Source organism: Protopterus annectens, chromosome 8.part1, assembly GCF_019279795.1.
Source record: "Protopterus annectens isolate FY-2018-M chromosome 8.part1, PAN1.0, whole genome shotgun sequence".
NCBI classification, from domain to species: Eukaryota; Metazoa; Chordata; order Ceratodontiformes; family Protopteridae; genus Protopterus; species Protopterus annectens.
Window position 1 is genome coordinate 542005246 of NC_056742.1, and position 24784 is coordinate 542030029.

Consider the following 24784-nt stretch of genomic DNA (forward strand, 5'->3'; position numbering starts at 1 on the left):
AAGCTTTTAAATCTGCCAGAGGGGAACACTTAAAAGGAGATGGAAATCCATTCTTGTGTTGCAGAGCAGGATAGTGAGATGTAGAGAAATCTGCTTTCTGCAGTACAGCGGTAAATGACAAAACCAGAACCATGTAAGAAGAGAATTTTGAAAAGTGTTGCAGCCTTTCCACACACCTTCAGGAAAGAGTGGCTGTGTGTCTTAGTTTATATCGCAGGGACATTTGATTTCTGTCATTAGAAATCTCAAGCAGGAGGATTGGAGGTAATTGCATAACCAGGTTAAATATTTATTTATTTAGGGTTTAAGGGCCGAGACTACCCTTGGTTTAAATAATGGTGTCAGAGTACTAGAGTAAAGGCACAGGTCAAGAGACTAGATTCTGTACCTTAAGCCAGGCCCTTATAGTTTGCTGGCTTTGGCAGAACTCTCGCAGGTTGGCCTCCAGTGGGTGCTTTTTTTATGCTGTTCCATAGTGTAAATGTCAAGTCTGTGTAGAAGTTAATTGTGAGGGGTCACAGATGGGCACATGCGTGCTAAAATAGTCATGTTCTGTAAGTTTAAAGGTGTCATGCCACATGAGTTCCATTGCTGTTGAAAATGGTGTTCTGTAACATTAGTCTGAAATTTTGGCTGATAACATCTCCTTTTACGCCAACAGTAAGTTCGGAGGACAGTGTGTTAATTTCTAGTGAAACAGTGGCCCATTAGTAATACAAAAAGATGATGTGGAAGAAATGCCTGCAGTTATGACTGCAGTAGTAACTTCTGGTGGGCCCTGCTGCTTCTCTTTGCTTACAGAAGCGATGAAGGAAGCCTACCTTTGACAGAATCATCCTGCTTTAGTTCATGGAGAGTTTCCATTGTCTGATTAAGTTCCATAATGATTTTCCTGTCACCTTGCATGTTGTTCTTAAGCGTGACTGATAATTGAGGGTCTGTGTAAGGTGTTCTGTATTGGGACCACAGTAGTCTGCTTTACATAGGTTTTTAAATATCTACTAGGCTAATGACCACCAGAGTCTTTATAAGTGAGATTGTGCAAACTGTGCCATTTTTGTCCCTGTGTATCATGGGCAGTTATTAGGAGAGGGTATGTTAGGAAGTTTCTCGAGGTTATGTGGGGGTGGGGGGGTTGCTGTCTGCCTCTGTCAGAGACCTGTTCACCAGACCTAGGTTGAATTACCAATTTCCAATCCATTGGTCAAAGTTGCACTTAAATAAGGTTAGGGATGGAGTCTGCTTCAAGAGAGACCCTCTGAGACATGCATCTGTCTCACAGCATGCCTTACTTTTGTCACAAGCAAAATTTAAATAGTTTGATCTAGTGGTTCTGATACTGTTCCTTTTGCAGATGTGCAGAAGGTCCATCAGAGCTAGATCCAAAGAAGCCTTATATGCCAGGCACAGATTGCCTCTCAGTTGCCTGTAGGAGACACAGTAGAAAGATAGGACTTTGAGGCAATCGACATAGGATCAGTGTGTTTATATCCTGCATTCTCCTGGTGAGGAAACTTTGTTGGTGTTCCAGATGTTGCATATGCGTGGTCAGGTACATGCTGAATGGGGAATTATAATCAATAATGGGTCTAATAAGATCTGAATAAAGTGACACTATGACTTCCTTGGACCTGAATGCTGTGCCCTGAATTTTAAGTTGGGTAACATAGAATGAATTTCTTACTACCTTGACCACATGTTGGTCAAAGGCCAGATTACTGTCTACATTATGTTCCATATCCATTTGAAGAACTTTCCTTTGGGGATACTCTCTGTCATATAATGGAATTCTTTAAATGGGACTGCACTCAGGTTTCCGACATCCAGAAAGAGGTATAATGAACTCCTCCAGGTGGAGTCTGCTAAGCCCATTGCTGTCCCTGCTGGACACTTTTTTTTCAGCAACTTCTGAGGCTCCCGGATTCCCAACACCCAGCCCCTAAAAAAAATGATAGGTATTATAAGGTGCCTGATGATTGTAATTTTACAGATGTCCTTCTGCTTATCCCTGTATTGTCGTTTTTTCTGACGTTGGAACGTTATAGTAAGACATAACTTGTTCATAAATTTCAGAGGAGTTATTCCAAGCCTGCCTTTGTACATAGTTAGCCTCGCCCTCTTCCCAAAAGTAAAAAGGGTTCTAGAAGGGTGGCTCCTGCTAAGTCTACTCAGAAGCCTACTTTTCCAGAAAAGTCAGGTTCTATCTGACTGCTTTCTTCTCTCTCTCCTAGGGTCAGGTTCCTTTATCTCTTCTTTCCCTGTGTCTTCACAATTGGTTAAGGATCACACAGGAGTCTTGGGTTCTGTCCATCAGTTGTCAGGGGTATTTCATGGTATGGAAATCTCTTCCTCCTTTTTTGGGGCATTCCTCAACCTCCTCAGGAATAGCTGCCCTTTTTCTTTCCAGATGCACTTCAGAGCATTTTGTCTCAAGGCACCATCCAAGCAGTTTCTGCTTCTCAAAGGGGGAAAGGGGTTTTATTCCAGAGTCTTTCTGATTCCTGGGAAGGAGGGCACCTAGAGGCCCATTCTGGATCGTTGTCAGCTCAGCACCTTTCTGAAGGTTCCTTCCTTTTGAATGCTGTCTCTTCAGTGACTGTTTCATCTTCTACCTCAGGCTTTTCTAGTCTCTCCGGGTCTCAACGATTCCTATCTTCACATCCCTATTCATCTCCTTTTCAGGAAATTTTTGCTTTTCTGTTTTTTCTTGTATTTTCAGTTCTCTGCTTTGCCCTATGGCCTCTTTACTGCCAGCCTCTCTACCACCCCCAAGGGTCTTCACCAAATGCCTCTTGCCTGTAATTGCTATTAGTGAGGTGAGGGGGATACAAATTTTTCCTTAATAGGCTTCCTCTCTACAGACCCTGCTTCAGCACTTTTTCTATGCTATTTGCCTCATTTAAAACCTAGGGTTTACAGTAAATTTCCAGAAATCCTTCCTGACTCCTCCTCCTCAGGATTATGGTTTTCTCCGGTGCAAGCTCCCAAGGTTCTGACTTTGATTACCTTTTTCAGTCCTTTCTTCCTTAGATCTTAGTTATGCCCAGGGAGTTTCTAAGGGCTCTGGCTTACATGGCTTCTACCATTTCTATGCTTCTTCTAGCCAGGCTACATATGAGAAGGCTGCAGTGGTTTTTAATCAGTATGGCATCAACATTCCCATCCGTTGGACTTTCTAGTTCCTCATCTTCCATATCTCATGCTTAGAGGTTCAGTGATGGATTCATCAGCTCTCTCTCAACCCAGGGCTTCATTTGCAACCCCCACTCCCCTCTCAGGAACTATTTTTGTTTGCCTCAGATGTGGGGTGGGGAGCTTCTTTTGTCTCTCTGAAGGTTCATGGCCTTTGGTCTCTTCATTGTCAGTATCAGAGTTGAGAGCTGTCCTGGCCCTTCAGGTCTTTCATTCTCTTTTCCTTCCAGGACCCTTCAGAGTCTTCACAGACAATACCACAGCAATGTGGTACATCGATAAGCAGGTGGGGGGGGTGGCACTGGCACTGTCCTACCTCTTGTGCAGGTTAGTTCTTCAGATGCTGTCCAGTATCAGGTGACTCTTCAGGCTATTTATATTCCTTCAGAACAGAACCTTGTGGCAGATTGTGTGAGCAGGTCCATAATACAGACTCACAAGTGGATGCTTCACAGAGATGTGTTTCTGAACATTGGGGTACTCCACAGGTAGATTTTTTTTGCCTCCCCCCTGAACAGACAACTTTTCCTTTTTTTTCAGATTCCCCATGTCCTCTGGCATGGAAGGTAGACACCCTCTCTCTTTCTTAGAAGGGGATGTTGGTCTTCCCTCCCCTTCCTCTCGTACCGAGGGTCCTGTTCAAGATAGAACAGGACTCTTCCCAGAATCTTGTTGGTGACTCCCATTTGGCCCAGACAGCATTAGTTCCCTCTTCTGCACCTAGCCAAGGGCAGTCACCACAAGTTACCTCACAGGGTGGGCCTACTCACACAAGACAAGGGGTCTGTCATCTGTCCTCACTTGTCCAGTATTCATTTGACACTGTGGGTGTTAAGTGCCTAAAAGGGATCAAAGCCCCCCCCCCTTTGGAGGACATGCTTTGGGTTCTGCAGTAGGCCAGGAAACCTTCTACCAGGAAATCTTATTTATCCAGATGGAAGAGATTTTCTGTCTGGTGTCTTGCTGTTAACCAGGGTACACTTTCTGTGGAAGCTCCTTTGGTTCTCTCTATTTTTGTGAGCTGCTCTATGCTGGGTTGGCATACTCTTCAGTTAAAGCTCATATTTCAGCTATTTCTGTTGTCTGCCTTTGACTTCTTCGTTGGCTTCTAGGTTTGAGGTCAAACAGTTTCTTAAAAGCGTCCTTCATATTAGGCCTCTCAGAAAGCCTGTTCCTCCTTCCTGAGGCCTTAATTTTGTTTTTGGAAAAAATGACTTGGGCTCCTTTTAAGTCTGCAGCTTCAGCTTCCTTGCAGCATTGCTCTCAGAAAACTGTTGTTGTTTTGGCCCTTACCTCAGCTAGAAGGGTGTCTGAATATCAGTGTCCCTTCTTTTTTAGTTTTTCATAGGAACAGGGTGTTTGTTTATTCTAATCCTTCTTTTATTCCCAAGGTGGTTAATGAAGTGTCTCTTAATTTGCCCATTGTTTTCTCCTCCTCTGCAGTCTTCTAGTGAGAAGTTTCTTTGCAACTTGGATTTACATAGACAGCTCTGATATTATTCGGACAAGACTAAGGCCATTCACAAGTCTTCGCAACTTTCTTCTTTCATCCTAGATGTCTAGATGTGGCCGTTTCTAAAGAAACCATTTCTTCTTGGATTTCTAAGGCCATTTCCTTTTGTTACTACTTTCATGGGGAAAGCTTTTCTACGTCTGTAAAGGATAATTCTACCAGGGCTGTGGCTTCCTCTGGTGCTTTTTTCAAAGGATTGGATACCAATTTCAGCCTGGAGACTGCTACCTGGACTTCTGTTCTTACTTTCACTGAACATTACAAGCTGGATGTGGTTTTCAGGGTTATCCTACATGGCTTTCTGGAGGGCACTGTTGTGCCTCCCTTCTCCCAGGTTTCCTCAAGCTTTTTTACTCTCACTTTAATGAGGAATACTACAACAGTGACATGGAAAGACACAGTACAATTGTGTAAAATCTTACCGTAACAGTAGATGTCCTTTCCTTCACTGTTGCGGTAGGACACAGTACAATTGTGTAAAGTCATACCATAACAGTAGATGTCCTTTCCTTCACTGTTGCGGTAGGACACAGTACAATTGTGTAAAGTCATACCATAACAGTAGATGTCCTTTCCTTCACTGTTGCGGTAGGGCACAGTACAATTGTATAAAATCGTACCATAACAGTAGATGTCCTTTCCTTCACTGTTGCAGTAGGACACAGTACAATTGTGTAAAATCGTACCATAACAGTAGATGTCCTTTCCTTCACTGTTGCAGTAGGACATAGTACAATTGTGTAAAATCGTACCATAACAGTAGATGTCCTTTCCTTCACTGTTGCAGTAGGACATAGTACAGTTGTGTAAAATCGTACCATAACAGTAGATGTCCTTTCCTTCACTGTTGCAGTAGGACACAGTACAATTGTGTAAAGTCGTACCATAACACTAGATGTCCTTTCCTTCACTGTTGCGGTATTTGCTCACTCCCTCCTCCCCATTTTTCTCTACTCGTTTTCCTTCTGGATGCACGTGTTCCTCTTTTTTTTTTTTTCTCCTGGGGCTTTTCAGTTCCGACGTAGGTACATCTGTCTCACCTTTATGCCCTACACCATGAGTGGAGAGCCATATGTGTGATGTGCAATGTCCTTCTAAAAAACATCAGGCTTTGGTATACTTTTTGGTCATAGGGCTTCCATTGGCAGGGAATTCCTTTAGTAAGGAATTCTGCAACAGTGAAGGAAGGGATATCTTTTGTTATGGTAAGCTGTAATCACTTTCACATTTTTTTCCCTCCCGAGCTTCTTTGGATGATGTCTGTGCAGCTGCTACTTGGGTATGTCCTCGCACTTTTGTGTTCCACTACAAACTCGATATTTAGTGGACTGTATTTTGTAATATCCTTCCATAGAACCTGGGGCCTCTGTCACAGGTTGATTCCAGATGGGAAAGACAGCAGTCAGATACGCAAGTCTAGTTCAGACTTCCACTGCCATGTGTGGCGAGTCTTTTGTTATAATATGACCAAGTCAGTGAAGTTGTTTGCCTTTTTTGTTTGGGTCCTTGATGTGTTTCTTTTTAGGATGGTGTCTTGCAAGTTTAGGCAGAGAAAGACAAACTCGTTCTGAGGTATTCGTAGTTGAGTGAAGCATTAGGGGTAGACGAGGCAGAGCTAGGCAAGCTGAAATCTTTTGGATATGGCTGGTGTCTGATCAGATGATCTGCAGATTGAGCTAGATATGTAATGGGGAGTACATCATTTTTTATCTGATATTGTAAATTTTTCTTCTCATCCTCACATACATGCCTGTATCCGATCAGTCAGATCCGGCATAGCCATTACTAAGCTCGTGGCAGCCAAAAAAGCTCTTGGATACCTTCCCTTACCCACAGTGCATCTCTTCCTGTCACAACAGGTCTCGTTTGCCCTTTCGCAAAGATGTGGTCTGACCATCAAGCTGTTGGATTGTCAGGTTACTTTAATAAGATATTTTTTCTTGTTGTTTTTTGAATATTTAGTCCTTTCTGTCTCTCCTTTGTCTCTGAAATCCTTTTTTCTGCAGTAACTGCTTTTTTATTAGTTTACTTTCACTTTGTGTCTCTCCCCCTCCCTTTTCCTGCTAGTAACAGTTTTTTGTAGGTTACTTCACTCACCTTTTACCTTTAAAGGTATTTGTAACTACTATTGTTAGTAATTTTCTCCTTTTTTCCCCACTCTGTGTAAAAAACAAACAAAAAAATCTTTTTTGTCTTTCTCTGTCCTTTGGTGTCTGTTGGTAGTGCGCGCGCTCTTGTTCTCAGTCTCTCTCTTATTGACTTCATAGTGGAGAAACAGGATAAGCCAGCAGGATTTAAAAAATGCACCAAGTGCGGCTATAAAATTCCCTCAGGTGATTCGCTCTCCCTGTGTGTTTACTGTTTAGGGTCTCTTCACTTACAAGACGTTTATGCTGTCAGTCATTCCTTCAACCATAGAACTTTGGTTGAAAGGAAAAATAAGTTCAAGTCTGCTTTCAAAGAGGCCATTTCTGGTAGTCAGCACAAATCTTTTACCCTTAAATCAAAATCTGCTCATTCGAACCCTTCTTCTTCCCTGTCCTCAAAAAGCAGTGACAAGAGAAAGGAGACGACCTTCCTAGTCTCCGACAGACTCTTCAGAGACTAAAACTAAGATGTCACGCCACCAAATCTATGTCTTGATCGATGTCTTCAGCTCTGGCGCTGTCAGGTGAGGATAGTTCGGATCCTACCAAAAGTCAATTCAAACAGATCATGACACTCTCAAGGACTCTGTACTCCCCCACCATAGCACATTTTCCTTCGAGGTTACTGTCCCCTTTCTTATCTAGACCTAAATCCCCATCAGCATCCTCTTCCAATTCAACTAGGAGCCTTGCTGTATAAGACATGGAACGTTTGACACAGAAGATCTTGTGGTTGCAGGGCATTACTAAGTCCCCCTCAGCCTCAACCGACACAGTTCTAGGCCTGTCCAAGCCTTCTACTCCCACACTTACTCTTCCTCTGACTTCAGAGCAAGTTTCGGAGCGGTCAGATCCAGTGTGCCCGGTGCCTTTCAGGTCGGATACAAAGATGTCTCTTTCTTTGGAACAGACCTTTGTTCTGAGCTCTTCGGCCTTTTCGGTGCCAGAGAGCTTCCGAAGCTGTAGTGAACCTTGTGGTTCATGAGCTCCCTCGACTCCCAGACTGTTGGAGCAGTTCATGTCCCTCAGGTTTTCTGCGCAGGTCAGTTCAGCTCTGGCTTCTACCCCGGACGAGCCGTCTTCTAGGCTAGAGGAGGCCTGACCAGCAAGCATGGCTTGTTGGAACCAGTCCTCCTCCACTCAGGAACAGTTAGCCTTTTGGGCTTTGGAAAGGGCTATAGCTGCCATCACATCCAAAAGGTCAGCTGCCTCCTTGGATCCTCAGTCCCATCAGGATTCCCTGCGCACTTCTGACAGGATGTTCCACTGGGATAGGTATCCTGGTGCCTGACGTCCTGCTATCAGGGTACCCCTGTCTCCTCTGATTCCTCCCCAGAGTGCCTCACTGAGGAGGTCCCTCGGAAGAGACTTTGCTAGAGGAAGCATTTGGACTCCACAGTGGAATCTGCCATGGAAGACACCGACTTCAATGAGGAAGAAGGATCCCCACGGTCTCCTCCTGAGGATGTTTCCTTTGGGGAGCTTCTGAAACAGAGAAGCAGTTGGCAGAGCAGTAATCCTGTACTTGAGTCTGTGTAGCCTTTGGTTTCCAACCATCTACCTCCTGGGTGACTCTGCCCACCAATGAACTCGTAGGTTTGATCCCTCAGCAGGTATGGAAGACCCCGGATTCCATCAAGCCTGTTCCCCAGAGACGGCACAAAATAATTACTGCCCCATCTGATAAGGCCTTCTGGATGAAAGGAGTTGCAGTAGATGCCATGGTTGTGACGGTGGCGACCAAAAAGGAATTTTCAGAGGAGAGTTCAGTGCTTCTTCCTAATAAGGATTTCAGGGTGATGGATAGATGTGGGAAGCGAGTTTTCTCTTCAGTTACCTTTGCCTTGCGATCACTGAACTACCTTTCCCATTTCACCTGGTTGCAAGGGGATCTGGTCAAGGTACTATCAGATACCCTTGAAGGAGCAGTAGCTGAGGGAGCACAGGAAAAGGTAGCTTCCCAGTTAGCAACCCTACACTCTGTAGCTAACTCTTCCATGAGGCTCATCGCGCTTGCAGCCGAAGGAACGAGTAGGGCAACAGGTTCCGGCATCTCTAAGGTGGCATGTCTGGATACGCCTACTCGATTTTGCCGAGCCTTTTAAAGTCTTCATTTCTCAATGTCCTGTTTGACAGCTCATCCCTTTTTGGTCCCAAAGTCAAAGATCTTCTATCCAGGTGTGAGAAAGAAAGTAAAACCCTTTCTGCTGTGGACATAAGTTTTTCTGCTCCTCAGAGACCATACCTTAAAGGTCAGAGAGGTGGCAGAAAAATGTGGTTCATGAAGTGTCAGAGCTCTTACCAGGACACACGTGGAGATTTTTCCCCCAGAGGCAGAAGGGGGAATAGTAATGGAAGATGCTGCCCTCATGGCAGAGGAGGCCCGTAGAACCAAGGGTCCTGCGAGTCTTTCTTTGGGAAACGTTTTCAGCGCTCCTGAAAGGAGGCCTGATTGTCGACCTCTGCAGGCAATCAGCGGTCTACTGTCCCTGCACTGGCGAGCCTGGCAAAAGATAACTTCCGATTTATGGCTGCAGAGGATAATATCCAGGGGTTACCAAATTCCCTTGTCTCAACAACTCCCCTCAAACAGGAAAATCCCAGATGTTTCACCCAGTCAAAGGGATTATGCAGTAATTCAAAAACTGCTGAAAGAGTCATCCAAGAGGTCCCCTGAGACCAGAGAGGATACGGAAATTACTCAAGGTTCCTTTTAGTTTCAGAAAAAACAGAGTACTGGAGACCAATTCTTGATCTCGGCAGATTAAACAAGTCAGTTCGCCGCAAGTTCTGAATGGTCACCGTTCAGTCCACGCTTCCTTTGCTGGAACAGGACAATTGGATGTGCTGTATAGATCTTGAGGATGTGTGCTACCATATAAAAATGGACAGATGCTGCAGAAGACACCTGCACTTCTGGCTGGAAGCCAGTCATTAGCAGTTCAGAGTGCTGCCCTTAGGTCTCGCTACTGCCCCCACTGTGTTCACATGCATGGCAGTGGTTGCGACTCACTTGAGACGACAAAGATTCTGGGTGTTTCCTTACTTAGATGACTGGCTCATATCCGCCCCAACCAGGCATCAGCTTATCTTTGCAAGAGACTCTGTTCTTCAAATCTGCACAGAACTAGGCACAATGATAAATTACCAAAAACAGAGAGAACTCGACGACCCTTCCCAAACACTAGAATTCGTATGAGCACTATTGGATACTACTCAGATGATTGTGAAACTTCCTCCATCTAGAGTGTTAATTAGGCTTCAAACGCTCAGATTAATCCAAAACAAGAAAGTAATTGCTTGTTATGATGTCCTTCTATTCCAGTGTTGCAGTATTCTACATGTGGGTTTATCCTTCTTCCTTCCAGTTCATCCGGCCAGGATTCAAAAGATTTTCAGTCCCTCTAGGTACGTCGGACGTCTTACGTGGCAGCAGGTACATGGGCCATAAAAGTGATGTCTGCACGCACCAGCCCTCTGAACTTTTCAGCCACCAGTCATACGCCAGTTGCTCCTGCTTCTCGCAGATGTCTGATCAAGAAAAATTAAGTACCCCATTGGGATTCCTTTCAAGTCCTACTGTTATTTCATATAGTCTGTTCATGTCATCTAGAAAGGGCAGGTGTAAGTGTGGTTGGCAGATTCCCCACAAAGACGCCCACGAGAACTGCACTATTTGTCAGTCATTTGTCCCTAAGACCTTAAGTCACCATCTTCAGGCCTTACATCTGTATTTAGAAAACCAACGATTAAAACAAATAATGTTAGGGATGAAGGCCACCTCCGATGCCCTGTCTGAACTGCTAAGGAAGAGGGCCAAGACTTTGTGGTCTACTTCTTCAGCTATGCCTCTACCGACTGTTCCTCAGTCTGTGGCCAACATCGGCTTGACAGAGGATTCAGCTTCTGTCAGTGTGGATAAAGCGGGTATCTCTGAGGAAGCCGCACAATCTCGAGCGGAAGGCATGTCCTTAGAGGCTTTACCGAGATCTACTCTAGACTCCGGGGGGGGGGGAGACACCAGCGTTTTTTGTGGGTACGTCAGATTCGGCCACCATCTCTATGCCTGACCCGAGGCCTTCACCCAGCTGGATGCCAGCTAGGCCTCTTAAGAAAAAACAAAAAAAATTGTATCTCCTGCTTTTGAAAGCATGCCCAATTGACAAGCTTTCAGCCAGAGTTTATTTAATGCCTTTGTGGCCCTTAGGCCTACTACTACAGGGACCCCTAGCACTGCTTCTCCCCTCATAAGTCCTAGACCTCTAATTCCTGAAAGGAGGGTCGAACATCTGGAGGAGGAGGAACTGTCTTGATTCCTCAGAGGATTCCTTCTCTTACTCCTCTCAGAGCTCTTCCCCTTGGATATGGATCTCCAGAAGAAGGCTCCATTGAGCCTGTTTCCTCAGTGGAAGATTTAACCTTTGGGGAGTCAGTCAACAAGATGAAAGACCACTTTAAGTAGGAAGCCTCAGATATGATGGATGTACAAAAGAGTTTTTTGACCTGATACAGATGGACTCCCCCAGATATTCATCCTGTTTCACTGTTGCAGTCATTACAATTGGGTTATCCTGCTGGCAGGCTACCCGCAGTTGGCCTGAATTCCAAAGTCTAGGTCCGGCGTTGGTTGCTGTCGCCTCTTCCCTGACGTCAGTGCGCCAGGGGTATAAAAGATGCAGCCAACACCATTTTCTTCAGTCTTTCTTGCCGTGCGGTGCCCGAAGCAAAAGCAGTTCGCAAGTGCCAGTCGGCCGACTCTTGAGATTTTCAAAGTTCGAATTTCAGATCCAAAGTTTCATTTAAAGCTAAGTACCCCATTGGGGAAACTTTTTTCTTGCTCCAGACCGATGTCAGAAAAAGTTAATACTTGTATTTCTTGTGGGAAGCAAATACCTCATAAGGATTTTCATTCTTACTTCATTCCTTGCCTAGACCCTGACCACGACGTTGCTAGTTGTCGGTTTTGTGCTAGATTTAACCAACACACTATTAAGCATCGGTACGATTTTGCATTTCATTACTTTGGCAGAAGATTGAATTATATAATGCCGTCGGAACACCCGACTACCGGAGTTTACAAAAAACGCAAGGAAAAAGGACAGGCATCTGAGGTCCAAAACCGACGACAAGGCTTCTTCTAGGCCAGTCGCTGGTTTGCCGGTTTTCAGTGAGGCGCTTTCGCAGCCCCTGACGGCCGCTACTTTAGAGCCGCAGGCCGATACCGACTCCCACGTGGAGTCAACCAGGCCTACAGAAACTCAAGGTATTGGACCTTCAGAAACCTTTCCCTCAGATGGGTCTGGAGCCGCTGAGCAGGCACCGGCTTCTGAGGATGTTTTCAGGCCTACACAATTATATGTTAAAACTACTTCAAAGACTAAAGCAGCTTTAAAGACAAAGAAAGAAGTACAACAGCCCCATGGACAGGCCTTCATGCCTAAAAAAACAGATGCTCAGAATGGCTGAAGACCTGATTACTTTGATCAGGGGTTCTCATCCCCCTCCTGACCAGAGGCCTAGGCAAGAGGTAGAATATGAATCTTCAGATCAGGTTTCCATTTCTTCTGATTCCTCTTCTGATCAGGAATACACTCTTCCTCCTTATGAGGATTCTGATGCTGAAGAATCTATCCCCTCAGCTTCTCCTGAGGATTATTCTTTTGGGGAAACTCTACATACCATGAGGGAGCATTTCCACTGGGAGAGCCAAGATTATTCAGAATCTAAGAAAATGCTCAGAGACTTTTTTACTGCCTCAGCACAGGCCCCTGGCTATTCCACCTGTGCTAGACATTGTAGATGATGTATTTTCAGAGTCCAGTCTGACTCCTGACTCCTTGCCTCCTGCCCCTGTTAAGCCAGATACTACAGGGTACCAGACTCCCACAAATTTCTTTTTAAAAACCCTGCTGCTGACCCAGAAATCATCTCTCAGGGTCCTAAGGGGGTCAAGGCTTCCACTGCAAAAAACCCTACCCCCTCTGACAGAGATTCCAGGACACTGGATAGATGGGGAAAAAAGATTTACACTTCTGCTACCCTGGCTATAAGGACTTTAAATTGTCAGTTTCATATGCTTAAACAGAAAATGTTGACAAATTCTGAATGTGCAGAAAATAAAGAAATGCAGGATTTATTGCATGCGGCTGAACAAGTTGGAAAGCATACTTTACAATGTGGCTTTGATTCTATGGAGGCCTCCTGCAGAGCCACTGTTACGGGTTCTGTCATTAGGAGGCATGCTTGGTTAAAGGAACAGAATCTGCCTGATCATGTTAAAGCAAAATTATTAGATGCTCCATTATGGCATGATACTTTGTTTGGTGTTAAAGCAGAAGAAGTGTTAAAGAAAATGGAGGACAAAGCTAAATCTATGCAGTCGAGGATTTCTTACAGATGTTCATCGTGTTTCACTGTTGCAGTCATGACTGTAGGGTTCTCCTCTGCCGGCAGGCAGCCCTCGGTCGGCCAGAATCCCAAAGTCTGGGTCCGGCGTCGGCTGTTCAACCATGCTCCCTGACGTCAGAGCGCCAGGAGTACAAAGCTGACAGCCGACGCCATCTTCTCCAGTCTTTCTTGCGGTGATAGCAGTTCGCAAGTGCCGGTCGGCTGACTCCTGACAATTTTTTCCTGATATACTTCAGTCTGAAGACTTTATTCTCCACTCAAAGCTAAGTACCCCGTTGGGGAAACTTTTTTCTTGCTCCACTCCGATGTCAGAAAAAGTTAATAATTGTATTTCATGTGGGAAGCAAATACCTCATAAGGATTTTCATTCTTACTGTATTCCTTGCTTAGGCCCTGACCACGACGTAGCTAGTTGTCGGTTTTAAACGCAGGTACGATTTTGCTTTTCATTACTTCGGTAGGCGCTTTAACTACAAGATGTCGTCGGATACGGTTCCCGCTACTGGAGTTCACAAACGTCACAAGGATAAAGACAGGCCTCCGAGGTCCAAATCTGATGATAGCACACAAGCGGAGCCAGCTTCAGGTTCGGCCGTCGTCAGTGAGGCGCTTTTGCAGCCCCTGTCGTCAGCCATTTCAGAACCGATGGCCGAAACGGACTCTCATGAGGAGCCAACCAGGCCTTTAAATATTTCAATGGCAGGACCTTCGGACATTGCTCCTTCGGATGGGTCCGGAGCCGCTGTGCAGGTACCGGCTTCCGAAGGGGTTTTCAGGCCTACTCAGCTTCTTATAAAGGCAAAGCCAAAGACAAAGGCAAAGACTCCTTCAAAACCAAAGACTGCAACACAGGCCCGTTCTGAACCGGCTTCAAAGTCACAGAAACAGTTACTCAAGATGGCGGAGGATTTACTTACTATGATTAGGGGTTCACAGCCCCCTCCAGATAAAAGGCCAAGGCAAGATGTTTATTATGATTCCTCTGATCAGGCTTCTGTTTCTTCAGTTTCTTCTTCTGACCAGGAATATTCTTTCCCTCCTTATGAGGATTCTGATGCTGAGGAATCCATTCCTTCAGCTTCTCCCCCTGAGGATTTCTCTTTTGGGGAAACTTTGCATGAAATGGGGGAACATTTCCACTGGGAAGGACAAGAGTATTCGGAATCTAAGAAAAGGCTAAGGGATTTTCTTCTTCTTCCCCAGCATGGACCCCTGGCTATTCCTCCTGTTTTGGATATTGTGGATGATGCCTTTCCGGAGGCTAACTTAATCCCTGATTCTTTTCCTCCTGCTCCTATTAAGCCTGATAGATATTACAGGGTTCCTGATTCCCACCAGTTTTTATACAAGAACCCTTCTGCTGACCCTGAAACCATTTCTCAGGGTCCTAAGGGAATTAAGGCTGCTTCTGCCAAAAACCCCATTCCCACTGAAAAGGATTCTAGATCTTTAGAAAGATGGGGCAAAAAAGTGGACACTTCTGCTACTTTGTTCATTAGAGCTTTAAACTGTCAGTTTCATATGCTGAAATACCAGCAATTTCTCTTGTCTGTTTTAAAACAAAAGCTTACTTCCATTTCTGCCTGTGCAGATAAGGAATTGCATGACTTATTGCATGCCACTGAACAAGTTGGAAAGCATGGTTTACACTGTGGATTTGATGCCTTGGAGGCTTCTTGTAGGGCTGCTGCCTCTGGTAAAGTCATTAGAAGGCATGCATGGCTAAAGGAACAAAATTTGCCAGAACAAGTAAAAGCTAAATTATTGGATGCTCCTGTTCAGCATAATGTTTTGTTTGGATCAAAAGCTGAAGAGGTGATTAAAAAGATGGAGGATAAGGCGAAATCCATGCAAACAGTTAAAGATTTCTTACAGGTATAGCCACCAAGATTTAGCAGGAATTGGCCTTCAAAAAATTGGTCGTTTCCCACCTCTGACAGGCCTCAGAGGGGTAGATATAGACGCTCCAGAGGAAGGCCTCAAACACAAGCCTCTTATAGACCAAGACAGTGGACTGCTTCCACCTAGGGGAGGAGAGGATAGGTCACAAACTCATAGGAAACAAACTCAATCACTCCCTCTGTTGGGCTACAGGAACTTCTTGCCTGGCAGCCACTCTCGGAGGAAAACTCTCTCTCTTTTTTATCAAAATTGGACTCGTATAACTCAAGACAAGTGGGTTCTGGATGTGGTTTTAAGAGGTTACAAATTCCATTTTCATACCCTGCCAAGACCAAGCGGATGGCCAGACCTTCCAAAACATCAATGGACAGAGGCCTTAAACCAGGTGGAAGCACTTTTGGCTAGAAAGCCATAGAACTGGTTCCACTTGCAGAGATGGGACAAGGTTTTTACTCAAGGCTCTTTCTAGTTCCCAGGAAGCAAAACTCATGGAGACCCATTCTGGATCTGTCAGTCTTGAACACCTTTCTAGAAATTCCAAAATTCAAGATGCTTACTCTTCAGCAGCTACTTCCAATGCTATCCAAAGATGCGTGGATGGTAACTTTGGATTTAAAGGAGGCATATTTACACATTCCCATCAGGCAGGAATGCAGAAAATACCTGAGGTTCAAGGCCGGATCGAGGCACTTTCAATTCTCTGCACTGCCCTTTGGATTGTCTACTGCGCCCAGGGTCTTCACCAAATGCCTGGCTCCAGTAGTAGCTTACTGCAGACTCAAGGGGATTCAAATTTACCCTTATCTGGACGACTGTCTAATTCAGGCAGACAGCAAGGATGTCTTACTCCAGCATCTAGAGTTTGTACAACACCTCCTCAAGTTCCTGGGATTCTCTGTAAACATAAAAAAGTCAAATTTGACACCCTCACAGCAGATAACCTTTCTGGGTGCTCTTCTAAACACCACAACCCAGATGGCATTTCTGACATCCGAGAAACAATTACAGCTGGCTTCAACTTTCAAAACCTTGGCAACTTTAACTCAACTATCTGCAAGGAAATTCCTGCAGGCTCTGAGTTACATGGCTTCCTGCATCCTTCTCGTACCATATGCAAGACTACACATGAGGAAAATACAGTGGTACCTAAAAAGTGTATGGTCTCAGCATTGCCACAGTTTAGACATACTGATCTCCGTCCTGCCTTGCCTTCAAAAGGAATTTCTTTGGTGGTCCAGGGCGTGTACTCTAAACAAAGGGAAACCCTTCTGTCTGCCTCCTGCCACTCAGACTCTAACCACGGACGCGTCGGATTATGCTTGGGGAGCCCATTTTTGGGGCAACTGTCTGCAGAGCCTTTGGACAAAGGAACACAAGCACCTGCATATCAATTTAAAGGAAATGTTAGCCGTTCAGAAAGCCCTAATGGCTTTCAGGAATCTTCTACAACCAGGACAACTACTAATACGGACAGACAACACCACAGTTATGTGGTACATAAACAAGCAGGGGGGATCTCATTCCTACCCCATTTGCAGACTAGCCATGGATCTATGGAACACAGCTCTAGCTTACAATCTGGACCTTCAAGCTCAGTTTCTACCAGGGAAGCAAAACATCCTGGCAGACAGTCTGAGCAGAAACCTTTCGGATCCACACGAGTGGATGCTAGACACCAAAATATTCAGGATGATAACAGCAGTCTGGGGATGTCCCCATATAGACCTCTTTGCATCCCATCTCAATCATCAACTTCAGAATTTTTGCACCAGGACTTTCCACAAAGAAGCTTGGAAAGTGGATGCCGTATCATTCAGTTGGAGGAACCTCTCGGGATATGCCTTTCCGCCTCTTCCTCTTCTTTCACGGGTATTATTAAAGATAAAACAGGACAAGCCCAAGATGATAATCTTGCTGGCCCCAAATTGGCCTCGGCAGTTTTGGTACCCAACTCTAAAAAAACCTATGTCTGGAACCCCCTTGGATTTTACCTCAGTCTCCGAATCTTCTGTCCCAACATCAGGGTCAGGTTCTACACACTCATGTAAGCACTCTGTCTGGCGGCCTGGTTAATCCAGGGCCTTTGATTTCTTCTCTCCTACCCAAGCAGGTTATGGATGTCATTTTAGAAGCCAGACGTCCTAGCACTAGAAAATCTTATGCAGGAAAATGGAAAAGATTTTGTTCCTGGATGCAGGCTCAGGATTCTGGTCCTCTTCTTCTGAACATTTCTTCTATTTTACTTTACTTGACAGATCTCTTGCATAAGGGTCTCTCTTTCTCTTCTATTAAGATACATGCCTCTGCTATTTCGGCTCATTATAATACTGACCCTCCAATCTTTTCTCACCAGCTCATGAGACAGTTTCTCAGAGGAGCTAAGAATTTAAGACCTCCTAGATCTCCTCCCATTCCTGCTTGGGATCTCAGCTATGTTTTGGAAAAACTAACCTTGCCTCCTTTGGAGCCTGCTGCCTCTTCTGACATAAAGTTTTTATCTTGGAAGACAGCTTTCCTGTTAGCCCTAACATCTGCCAGGAGAGTTTGAGTTACAAGCTCTTATGGCTGTGGAACCATATATTATTTTTCATCAAGACAGGGTGTCTTTGAGGACTAATCCTACCTTCATGCCTAAGGTGGTTTCCAAGGTGGCTTTAAATCAAACTATCCACTTGCCAACTTTTTTCCCCACCCCTCAAAATAAAGGGGAAAGGATCTTACATTCCTTGGATGTACACAGACAATTACGTTTACCTGGACAGAACCAAGGACATCAGAAAATCAGAGCAATTGTTTGTTTCTTATGCTTCAAGTTCCCAAGGTAAAGCCATTTCAAAACAGACCATTTCTAAATGGATTGCTCATGGAATCAGATTTTGTTATTCACACCATGATCCCAAGGAGTATACGGACTCATTCCACCAGAGCTGCTGCCACTTCTGCGGCCTTCCTCAGGGGAGTTCCTACCAAAGACATTTTGGAAGCTGCAACTTGGAGTTCAGTGCATACTTTTTCTAAGCACTACAATCTACCTCTCTACTCTAAGTCTAGGGCAGGCTTTGCCTCTGCAGTCTTGCAGGGCCTTTTAGCCACCCCTTCTTCTTTATGACCACCTCCCTTTCTTTCAGCTTTGGGATTCTACCCTACAGTCATGACTGCAACAGTGAAACACGATGAACATAGTACAGTTGTGTACACCTACCATAAATGTAGATGTTCGAGTGTCTTCACTGTTGCAGTCTGGGTTTCCCTCCCACCTGTCCCCTCTTATTTTTACTTTTTTATGGTTCCTTTTTTCACCATTCTTCTGAGATGTATTTGCAAAGGGTATGGGACCTTTATCATTTTGGGACTCCTGACATCTGGGGCAAGAAAAACTGGAGAAGATGGCGTCGGCTGTCAGCTTTGTACTCCTGGCGCTCTGACGTCAGGGAGCATGGTTGAACAGCCGACCCCGGACCCAGACTTTGGGATTCTGGCCGACCGAGGGCTGCCTGCCGGCAGGGGAGAACCCTACAGTCATGACTGCAACAGTGAAGACACTCGGAACATCTACATTTATGGTAGGTGTACACAACTGTACTTTACAGCCTCCAAGATTTAGCAGACACTGGCCTACAAAGAATTGGTCCTTTCCAGTGTCAGACAGGCCACAAAGAGGCAGATACAGACGTCCTAGAGGCAGATCCTAGCCCCAAGGCTCATACAGGTCTAAACAATGGGGTGCTTCTACCTCCAAAAGCAGAGAAGACAAATCACAGCCATACAGAAAACAGTCCCAATGACTCCCCCCTGCCAGTGCCAAGCACTTATCTTCTGGTAGCTCCTTTAGGGGGGAAACAAGCACTTTTTTCTCAAAACTGGCACCTAATCACCCTGGACAAATGGGTCTTGAACATAGTGTCACAAGGTTACAGATTCCACTAACACACCCTGCCAAGGGCAAACGGTATGCCAGACCTGCCAAAAAATCAATGGGCAGAGGCACAAAAACAAGTTTCATCCCTCATGGACATGAGGGCCATTCAGCAAGTGCAGGGACAAGGATATTATTCAAGACTTTTCTTGGTGCCCAGAAAGGCAAAGCCTGGAGGCCAATACTGGACCTATCAATTCTAAACACATACCTGGATAGTCCAGAATTCAAAATGTTGACCCTGCAACAGCTTCTGCCCATGCTGGGCAAGAAGGCTTGGCTTGTAACTTTAGACCTAAAAGAGGCATACCTGCATGTCCCAATCAGGCAATCATGCAGAAGATATCTCAGATTCATAGCTGGCTCAATGCACTACTAATTCTCTGCACTGCCCTTTGGCTTATCTACTGCGCCCAGGGTCTTCACAAAATGCCTGGCACCAGTAATCGCATTTTGCAGACAGTGGAATACAAATATATCCTTACTTGGACGACTGCCTTATTCAAGCAGAGAACAAGGACATACTACTTCAGCATCTGGCATTTGTAAAAAGATTATTAACATGCCTAGGGGACATACACAGACAACTGAGCTTCTACTTGGACCAGAACCAAAGCATTCAGAAAGACTGAGCAATTACTGGTAGCATATGCTGCAGGATCACAAGGAAAAGCTATCTCAAATTAGACTATTTCAAAGTGGATAGGTCACTGCATTCGTTTTTGCTATTCTCAATATGGCAAGTCAGTGCCTAAGGGCATTAGGCCACATTCCACCAGAGGAGCAGCCACTTCAGCAGCCTTCCTCAGGGGAGTTCCAACCAAAGACATTTCAGAGGCTGCAACCTGGAGCTCAGTGCACACTTTTACAAAGCACTACCACTTACAACTCTACTTCAAATCCAGGGCAGGCTTTGCCGCTGCAGTCCTGCAGGGCCTCATAGCCGCTCCTAATTCTATTTAGTTCCAGCCTCCCAACCTTAGCTTTGGGATTCAACCCAAATGAAATGACTGCAACATTGAAACACGATGAACATAGTACAGTTGTGTACCTACCATAAATGTAGATGTTCGAGTGTATTCACTGTTGCAGTACAGGTTACCCACCCACCACCCCCCTTCTCTTTGCTGGACCTTACCTGTACTTCTCTATTCTATACAACCTATGCGGTGTATTTGCTTGTAGATGAAGGAAAATTGTTACTTGGTGTATGCATGCCTTATAGACATATTTTTAGCCTACCCTTTTGGGGGCACCTGACATCTGGGGCAAGAAAAACTGAAGAAAATGGCTTCGGCTGCATCTTTTATACCCCTGACGCACTGACGTCAGGGAAGAGGCGACAGCAACCGATGCCGGACCTAGACTTTGGAATTCAGGCCGACTGCGGGTAGCCTGCCAGCAGGATAACCCAATTGTAATGACTGCAACAGTGAATACACTCGAACATCTACATTTATGGTAGGTACACAACTGGACTTTCTTCTGCAATCCCCCCTATTCAGCTGGCCTTCCTGGATGCCTTTGCTTCCATCAACCCAGACTCCCAACTTCCAGCCCCTCGGAGAGCATATAGACTCTACAAAGTCCCTGAGACAGAGAAATTTCTGATTAAGTGCCCTCCAGCTGACCCAGCCACTGTGTCCATTTCTACTGATAGGGCTTCCAAGCTGCTCCCTACCACTGCCATTCTTCCATCTGACCAGGACAGCAGGACAATGGAATGTTTGGGGAAGAAAATGTACACTTCTGCCACCTTGTCATTCAGGGCCACTAACTACCAAACTCAGTGTTTCCAAGTATTCCTTAGCATTGCTGGACAAGGCCACCAAGGAATTAGCTGACATCCCAGATTGTGCAGCCAAAGCTTCCTTGAACTCCCTGCTAGCTCTCACCTCTCAGGTGAATAGACACTCCTTAAGATGCAGCTGTGATGCAGTTGAACTTTCAGCCAGATCAGCTGCATCAGCTTCTGCATTAAGATTTTCTTGGCTACGCCTTCAGCCCCTCCCTGACTACTTCAGGGCCAAACTTATTGATGCTCCTTTGGATCACTCTGCCCTGTTTGTTGGAAAAGTGGTTGACCTCTTTAAGTCCCTGCAACAACAGGGCAAGGAATTACAGGACCTTAAACACCTGCTAGTCTCGCCAATCCCTAAGTTGCTCAGAAACTGCCCGGTGAAGACACAGTTAGTCAGAAAAACCTCTAGGCCTACGGCTCCCCCCAGATCCAGGGGATCTCCTAGAAGACAGCCCCCTCTGGCTAGAGCTTCTCCTTCCTCCAGCCAAAGGCCTCCCTTTCCAGATAGGACAGGTAACGTCTGACTGCCTGTCAATTTCTCATCCCACCACTCCTGCATTCCCTCTCCCTGTCTATCCGTCTCTCTCACTGTCTCCCTGCGTGGTCTCTCATTACCTCAGATGAATGGGTTCTGTCCATCATACAGAACGGTTATTTTATGACCTGGACCTCCCCCAAAACAAGGCTGGGCATGCCTCAACCTCCCACCAGTCAGCTACCCCTCCTAAGACAGGTACTGCAAACCTTTACTAATACAAGGCACTATAGAACCATTGCCTACAGAATCAAAAAGAAAATAATTCTACTCCAGAATATTTCTGGAGCACAGAAAGGACGGATCATGGAGGCCTATCCTAGACCTCTCATCTCAACCCCTTCTTAAAAGTTCCTACCTTCAGGATGCTCACTCTTGCTACCCTCTTTCCCCTCCTCCTACCCCAAGGATTTATGGCAACCCTAAACATAAAGGATGCCTGCCTCCAATACTAATAAAGCCCACCTTCAGGAAATACCTCAGATTTCTGACAGGCTCATCACATTTTCAGTTTTGTGCCTTGCCCTTTGGATTTTCCACTGCTCCCAGGGTATTCACAAAATGTCTGGCTCCAGTCATCACTTACTGCAGGACAAATGACATACAGCTATTTCCCTACCTAGATGACCTTCTAATTCAGGCACCCGATCAGAAGACCCTTCACACACAAGCTCTTCTGCTCCTCCTGCAAATCTCTAGGTTTCCTAACAAACCGCCCAAAATCTCACCTGGAGCTCGCACAGGACATTGTCTTCCTGGGCTGCAGAATCTGGACAGACCTTATGAAGGCCTTCCTGCCACCAGAAAAGGTGGTGTCGTCGTCGCACCACCTACGGGGTGCCCTACAAGCTGCAGAATTGACAGCAAGGTAATTTCTGAGACTTCTGGGTTACATGGTGGCCACCATATCCATGCTGCCCTTAGCGAGACTGCACATGAGGAAACTACAATGGTATCTTCATTCAGTGTGGACTCAACACTCCCATCCCCTAGAGTTCAGGGTTCCCCTCCTTACCTGCTTGAAGCAGGAATTGCAATGGGTGGATCAGGTAGCCAAGAACCCAGGCCTCCCTCTTCAAGCACTCGCACCCTCCCAGACTATGCATACATATGCTTCAGATCTGGGATGGGGAGCAACCGTAGGGCAAAGAAAAGTGCAAGGTTTGTGGACAAACAGACACAAACTAGAGCACATAAACGTCAGAGAAATGAGAGCAATCCTCCTTGCTCTACAGGCCTTCCTACCCTTTCTAGATATTTACGGACAACACCACAGTCCTGTGGTATCTCAACAAATAGGGAGGGACAAAATCATACCTCCTATGCAGACTAGCTCTGCAGGTGTGGGAAATGGCCACCTCACAGGGAATTACCCTACAGGCAGCCTACATACCCTCCCTGCACAAAACGTGTACAGGGCTCATTAGAAACAGTCCCTCTACATCAAATGGGAAGGGACTTTTACTCAAGACTGCTTCTGGTCCAAGGAAAAGAGGACCTTTTCAGATGTTCTTCGTGTTTCACTGTTGCAGTCATTACATTTGGATAATCTGCTGGCAGGTTTGCCCTCAGTCGTCCTGAATTCCAAAGTCTTGGGTCCTGCGTCAGTTGCCGTCTCCTCTTCCATGACATCAGGTCGTCAGGGGTATAAAACAAGTAGCCAACGCCATTTTCTTTAGTCTTTCTTGCCGAGCGGTGCCTGAAGCAGAAGCATTTTGCAAGTGCCAGTCGGCCGACTCCTGAAATATTCGAGTTTGAGTTTCAGAACCGAAGTCTTCACTAAAGCTAAGTACCCCGTTGGGGGAAACTTTTTTCTTGCTCTATAACGATGTCAGAAAAAGTTAATAATTGTATTACTTGTGGGAAGCAAATACCTCATAAGGATTTCCATTTATACTGTATTCCTTGCCTAGGCCCTGATCACAACGTGCCTGGCTGTCGGTTTTGTGCTAGATTTAACCAACACACTATTAAGCGTCGGTATAGTTTTGCCTCAAAGTATTTTGGAAACAGATTTAACTACCCAGAAATGTCGTCAGATAGTACATAAGAAACGCAAAGAAAAGGACAGAGAGAGATAGTCGAGGTCCAAAACCGACGAAGCTTCTCCTAAGCCAGTTGCAGGTTCGCCGGTACTCAGGCGCTTTCACAGCCCCTGATACCCGCTACTTTCGAGTCGCAGGCCCCTACTGAGACCCATGTGGAGTCCGGCACACCGCTAGATACCCAAAAGTATTGGACCCACGGATGTATCTTCCCTCTGATGGGTCCGGAGCCGCTGAGCAGGCACCGGCTTTTAAGGGTGTATTTAGGCCAAAACATTTTTATACCAAATCGATGACAGCTGCAAAACCAAAGACAAAAGCAACTTCTAAAACTAAAAAACTGACGCATGAGCCACGTGCACAGGCCTCTATGTCTAAAAAAACAGATGATCAAAATGGCTGAAGACCTTATTACCTTGATCAGGGGTTCCCATCCCCCTCCAGATAAGAGGCCTAGGCAAGACACTGATTATGAATCTTCAGATCAGGTTTCTATTTCTTCTGATTCCTCTTCTGATCAGGAATTATCTATACCTCCCTATGAGGATTCTGATGCAGAGGAGTCTATACTATCTGCATCATCTCCTGAGGATTATTCATTTAGAGAAACCTTGCATACTTTGAGGGAGCATTTTCACTGGGAGAGTCAAGATTTCTCAGAATCAAAAAAGAGGCTCAGGGATTTCCTTCTTCTCCCTCAGCAAAGGCCTTTAGCTATACCCCTTGTTTTAGACATTGTGAATGATGCGTTTTCGGAGTCAAGCTTGACCCCTGACTCCTTACCTCCTGCTCCCAGCAAGCCTGACAGATATTACAGGGTCCCTGACTCGCACAATTTTTTTATTTAGAAACCCTGCTGCTGATCCTGAAACTATTTCACAGGGTCCAAAAGGAGTTAAGGCCTCAACAGCAAAAAATCCTACCCCCTCTGACAGAGATTCAAGGGCACTGGATACATGGGGATAAAAGGTTTATAAATCTGCAACCTTTGCAATTAGGGCCTTAAACTGCCAGTTTCATATGCTCAAGTATCAACAACATGTTATGGGATTGCTGAAACAGAAAATTATGTTGATTTCTGAATGTGCAGAAAATAAAGAATTGCAGGAATTATTGCATGCTGCTGAACAGGTTGGAAAGCATACTTTGCAATGTGGTTTTGATTCTTTAGAGGCCTCCTGCAGGGCCGCAGTTACTGGATCTGTGATTAGGAGGCATGCCTGGCTAAAGGAACAAAATTTGCCTGATCATGTTAAAGCTAAATTACTACATGCACCTTTACAGCATGATACTCTGTTTGGTATTAAGGCAGAAGAGGTTTTAAA

The 24784-nt window shown here is 45.4% G+C and overlaps 1 protein-coding gene across 2 annotated transcripts in view; it reads left to right on the forward strand.

Moving 5' to 3' along the window:
* The window catches only part of USP10 (ubiquitin specific peptidase 10), an 864697-nt gene that overhangs the window by 670717 nt on the left and 169196 nt on the right, over nucleotides 1-24784 (forward strand). The gene's annotated exons all lie outside the window — the stretch shown is intronic.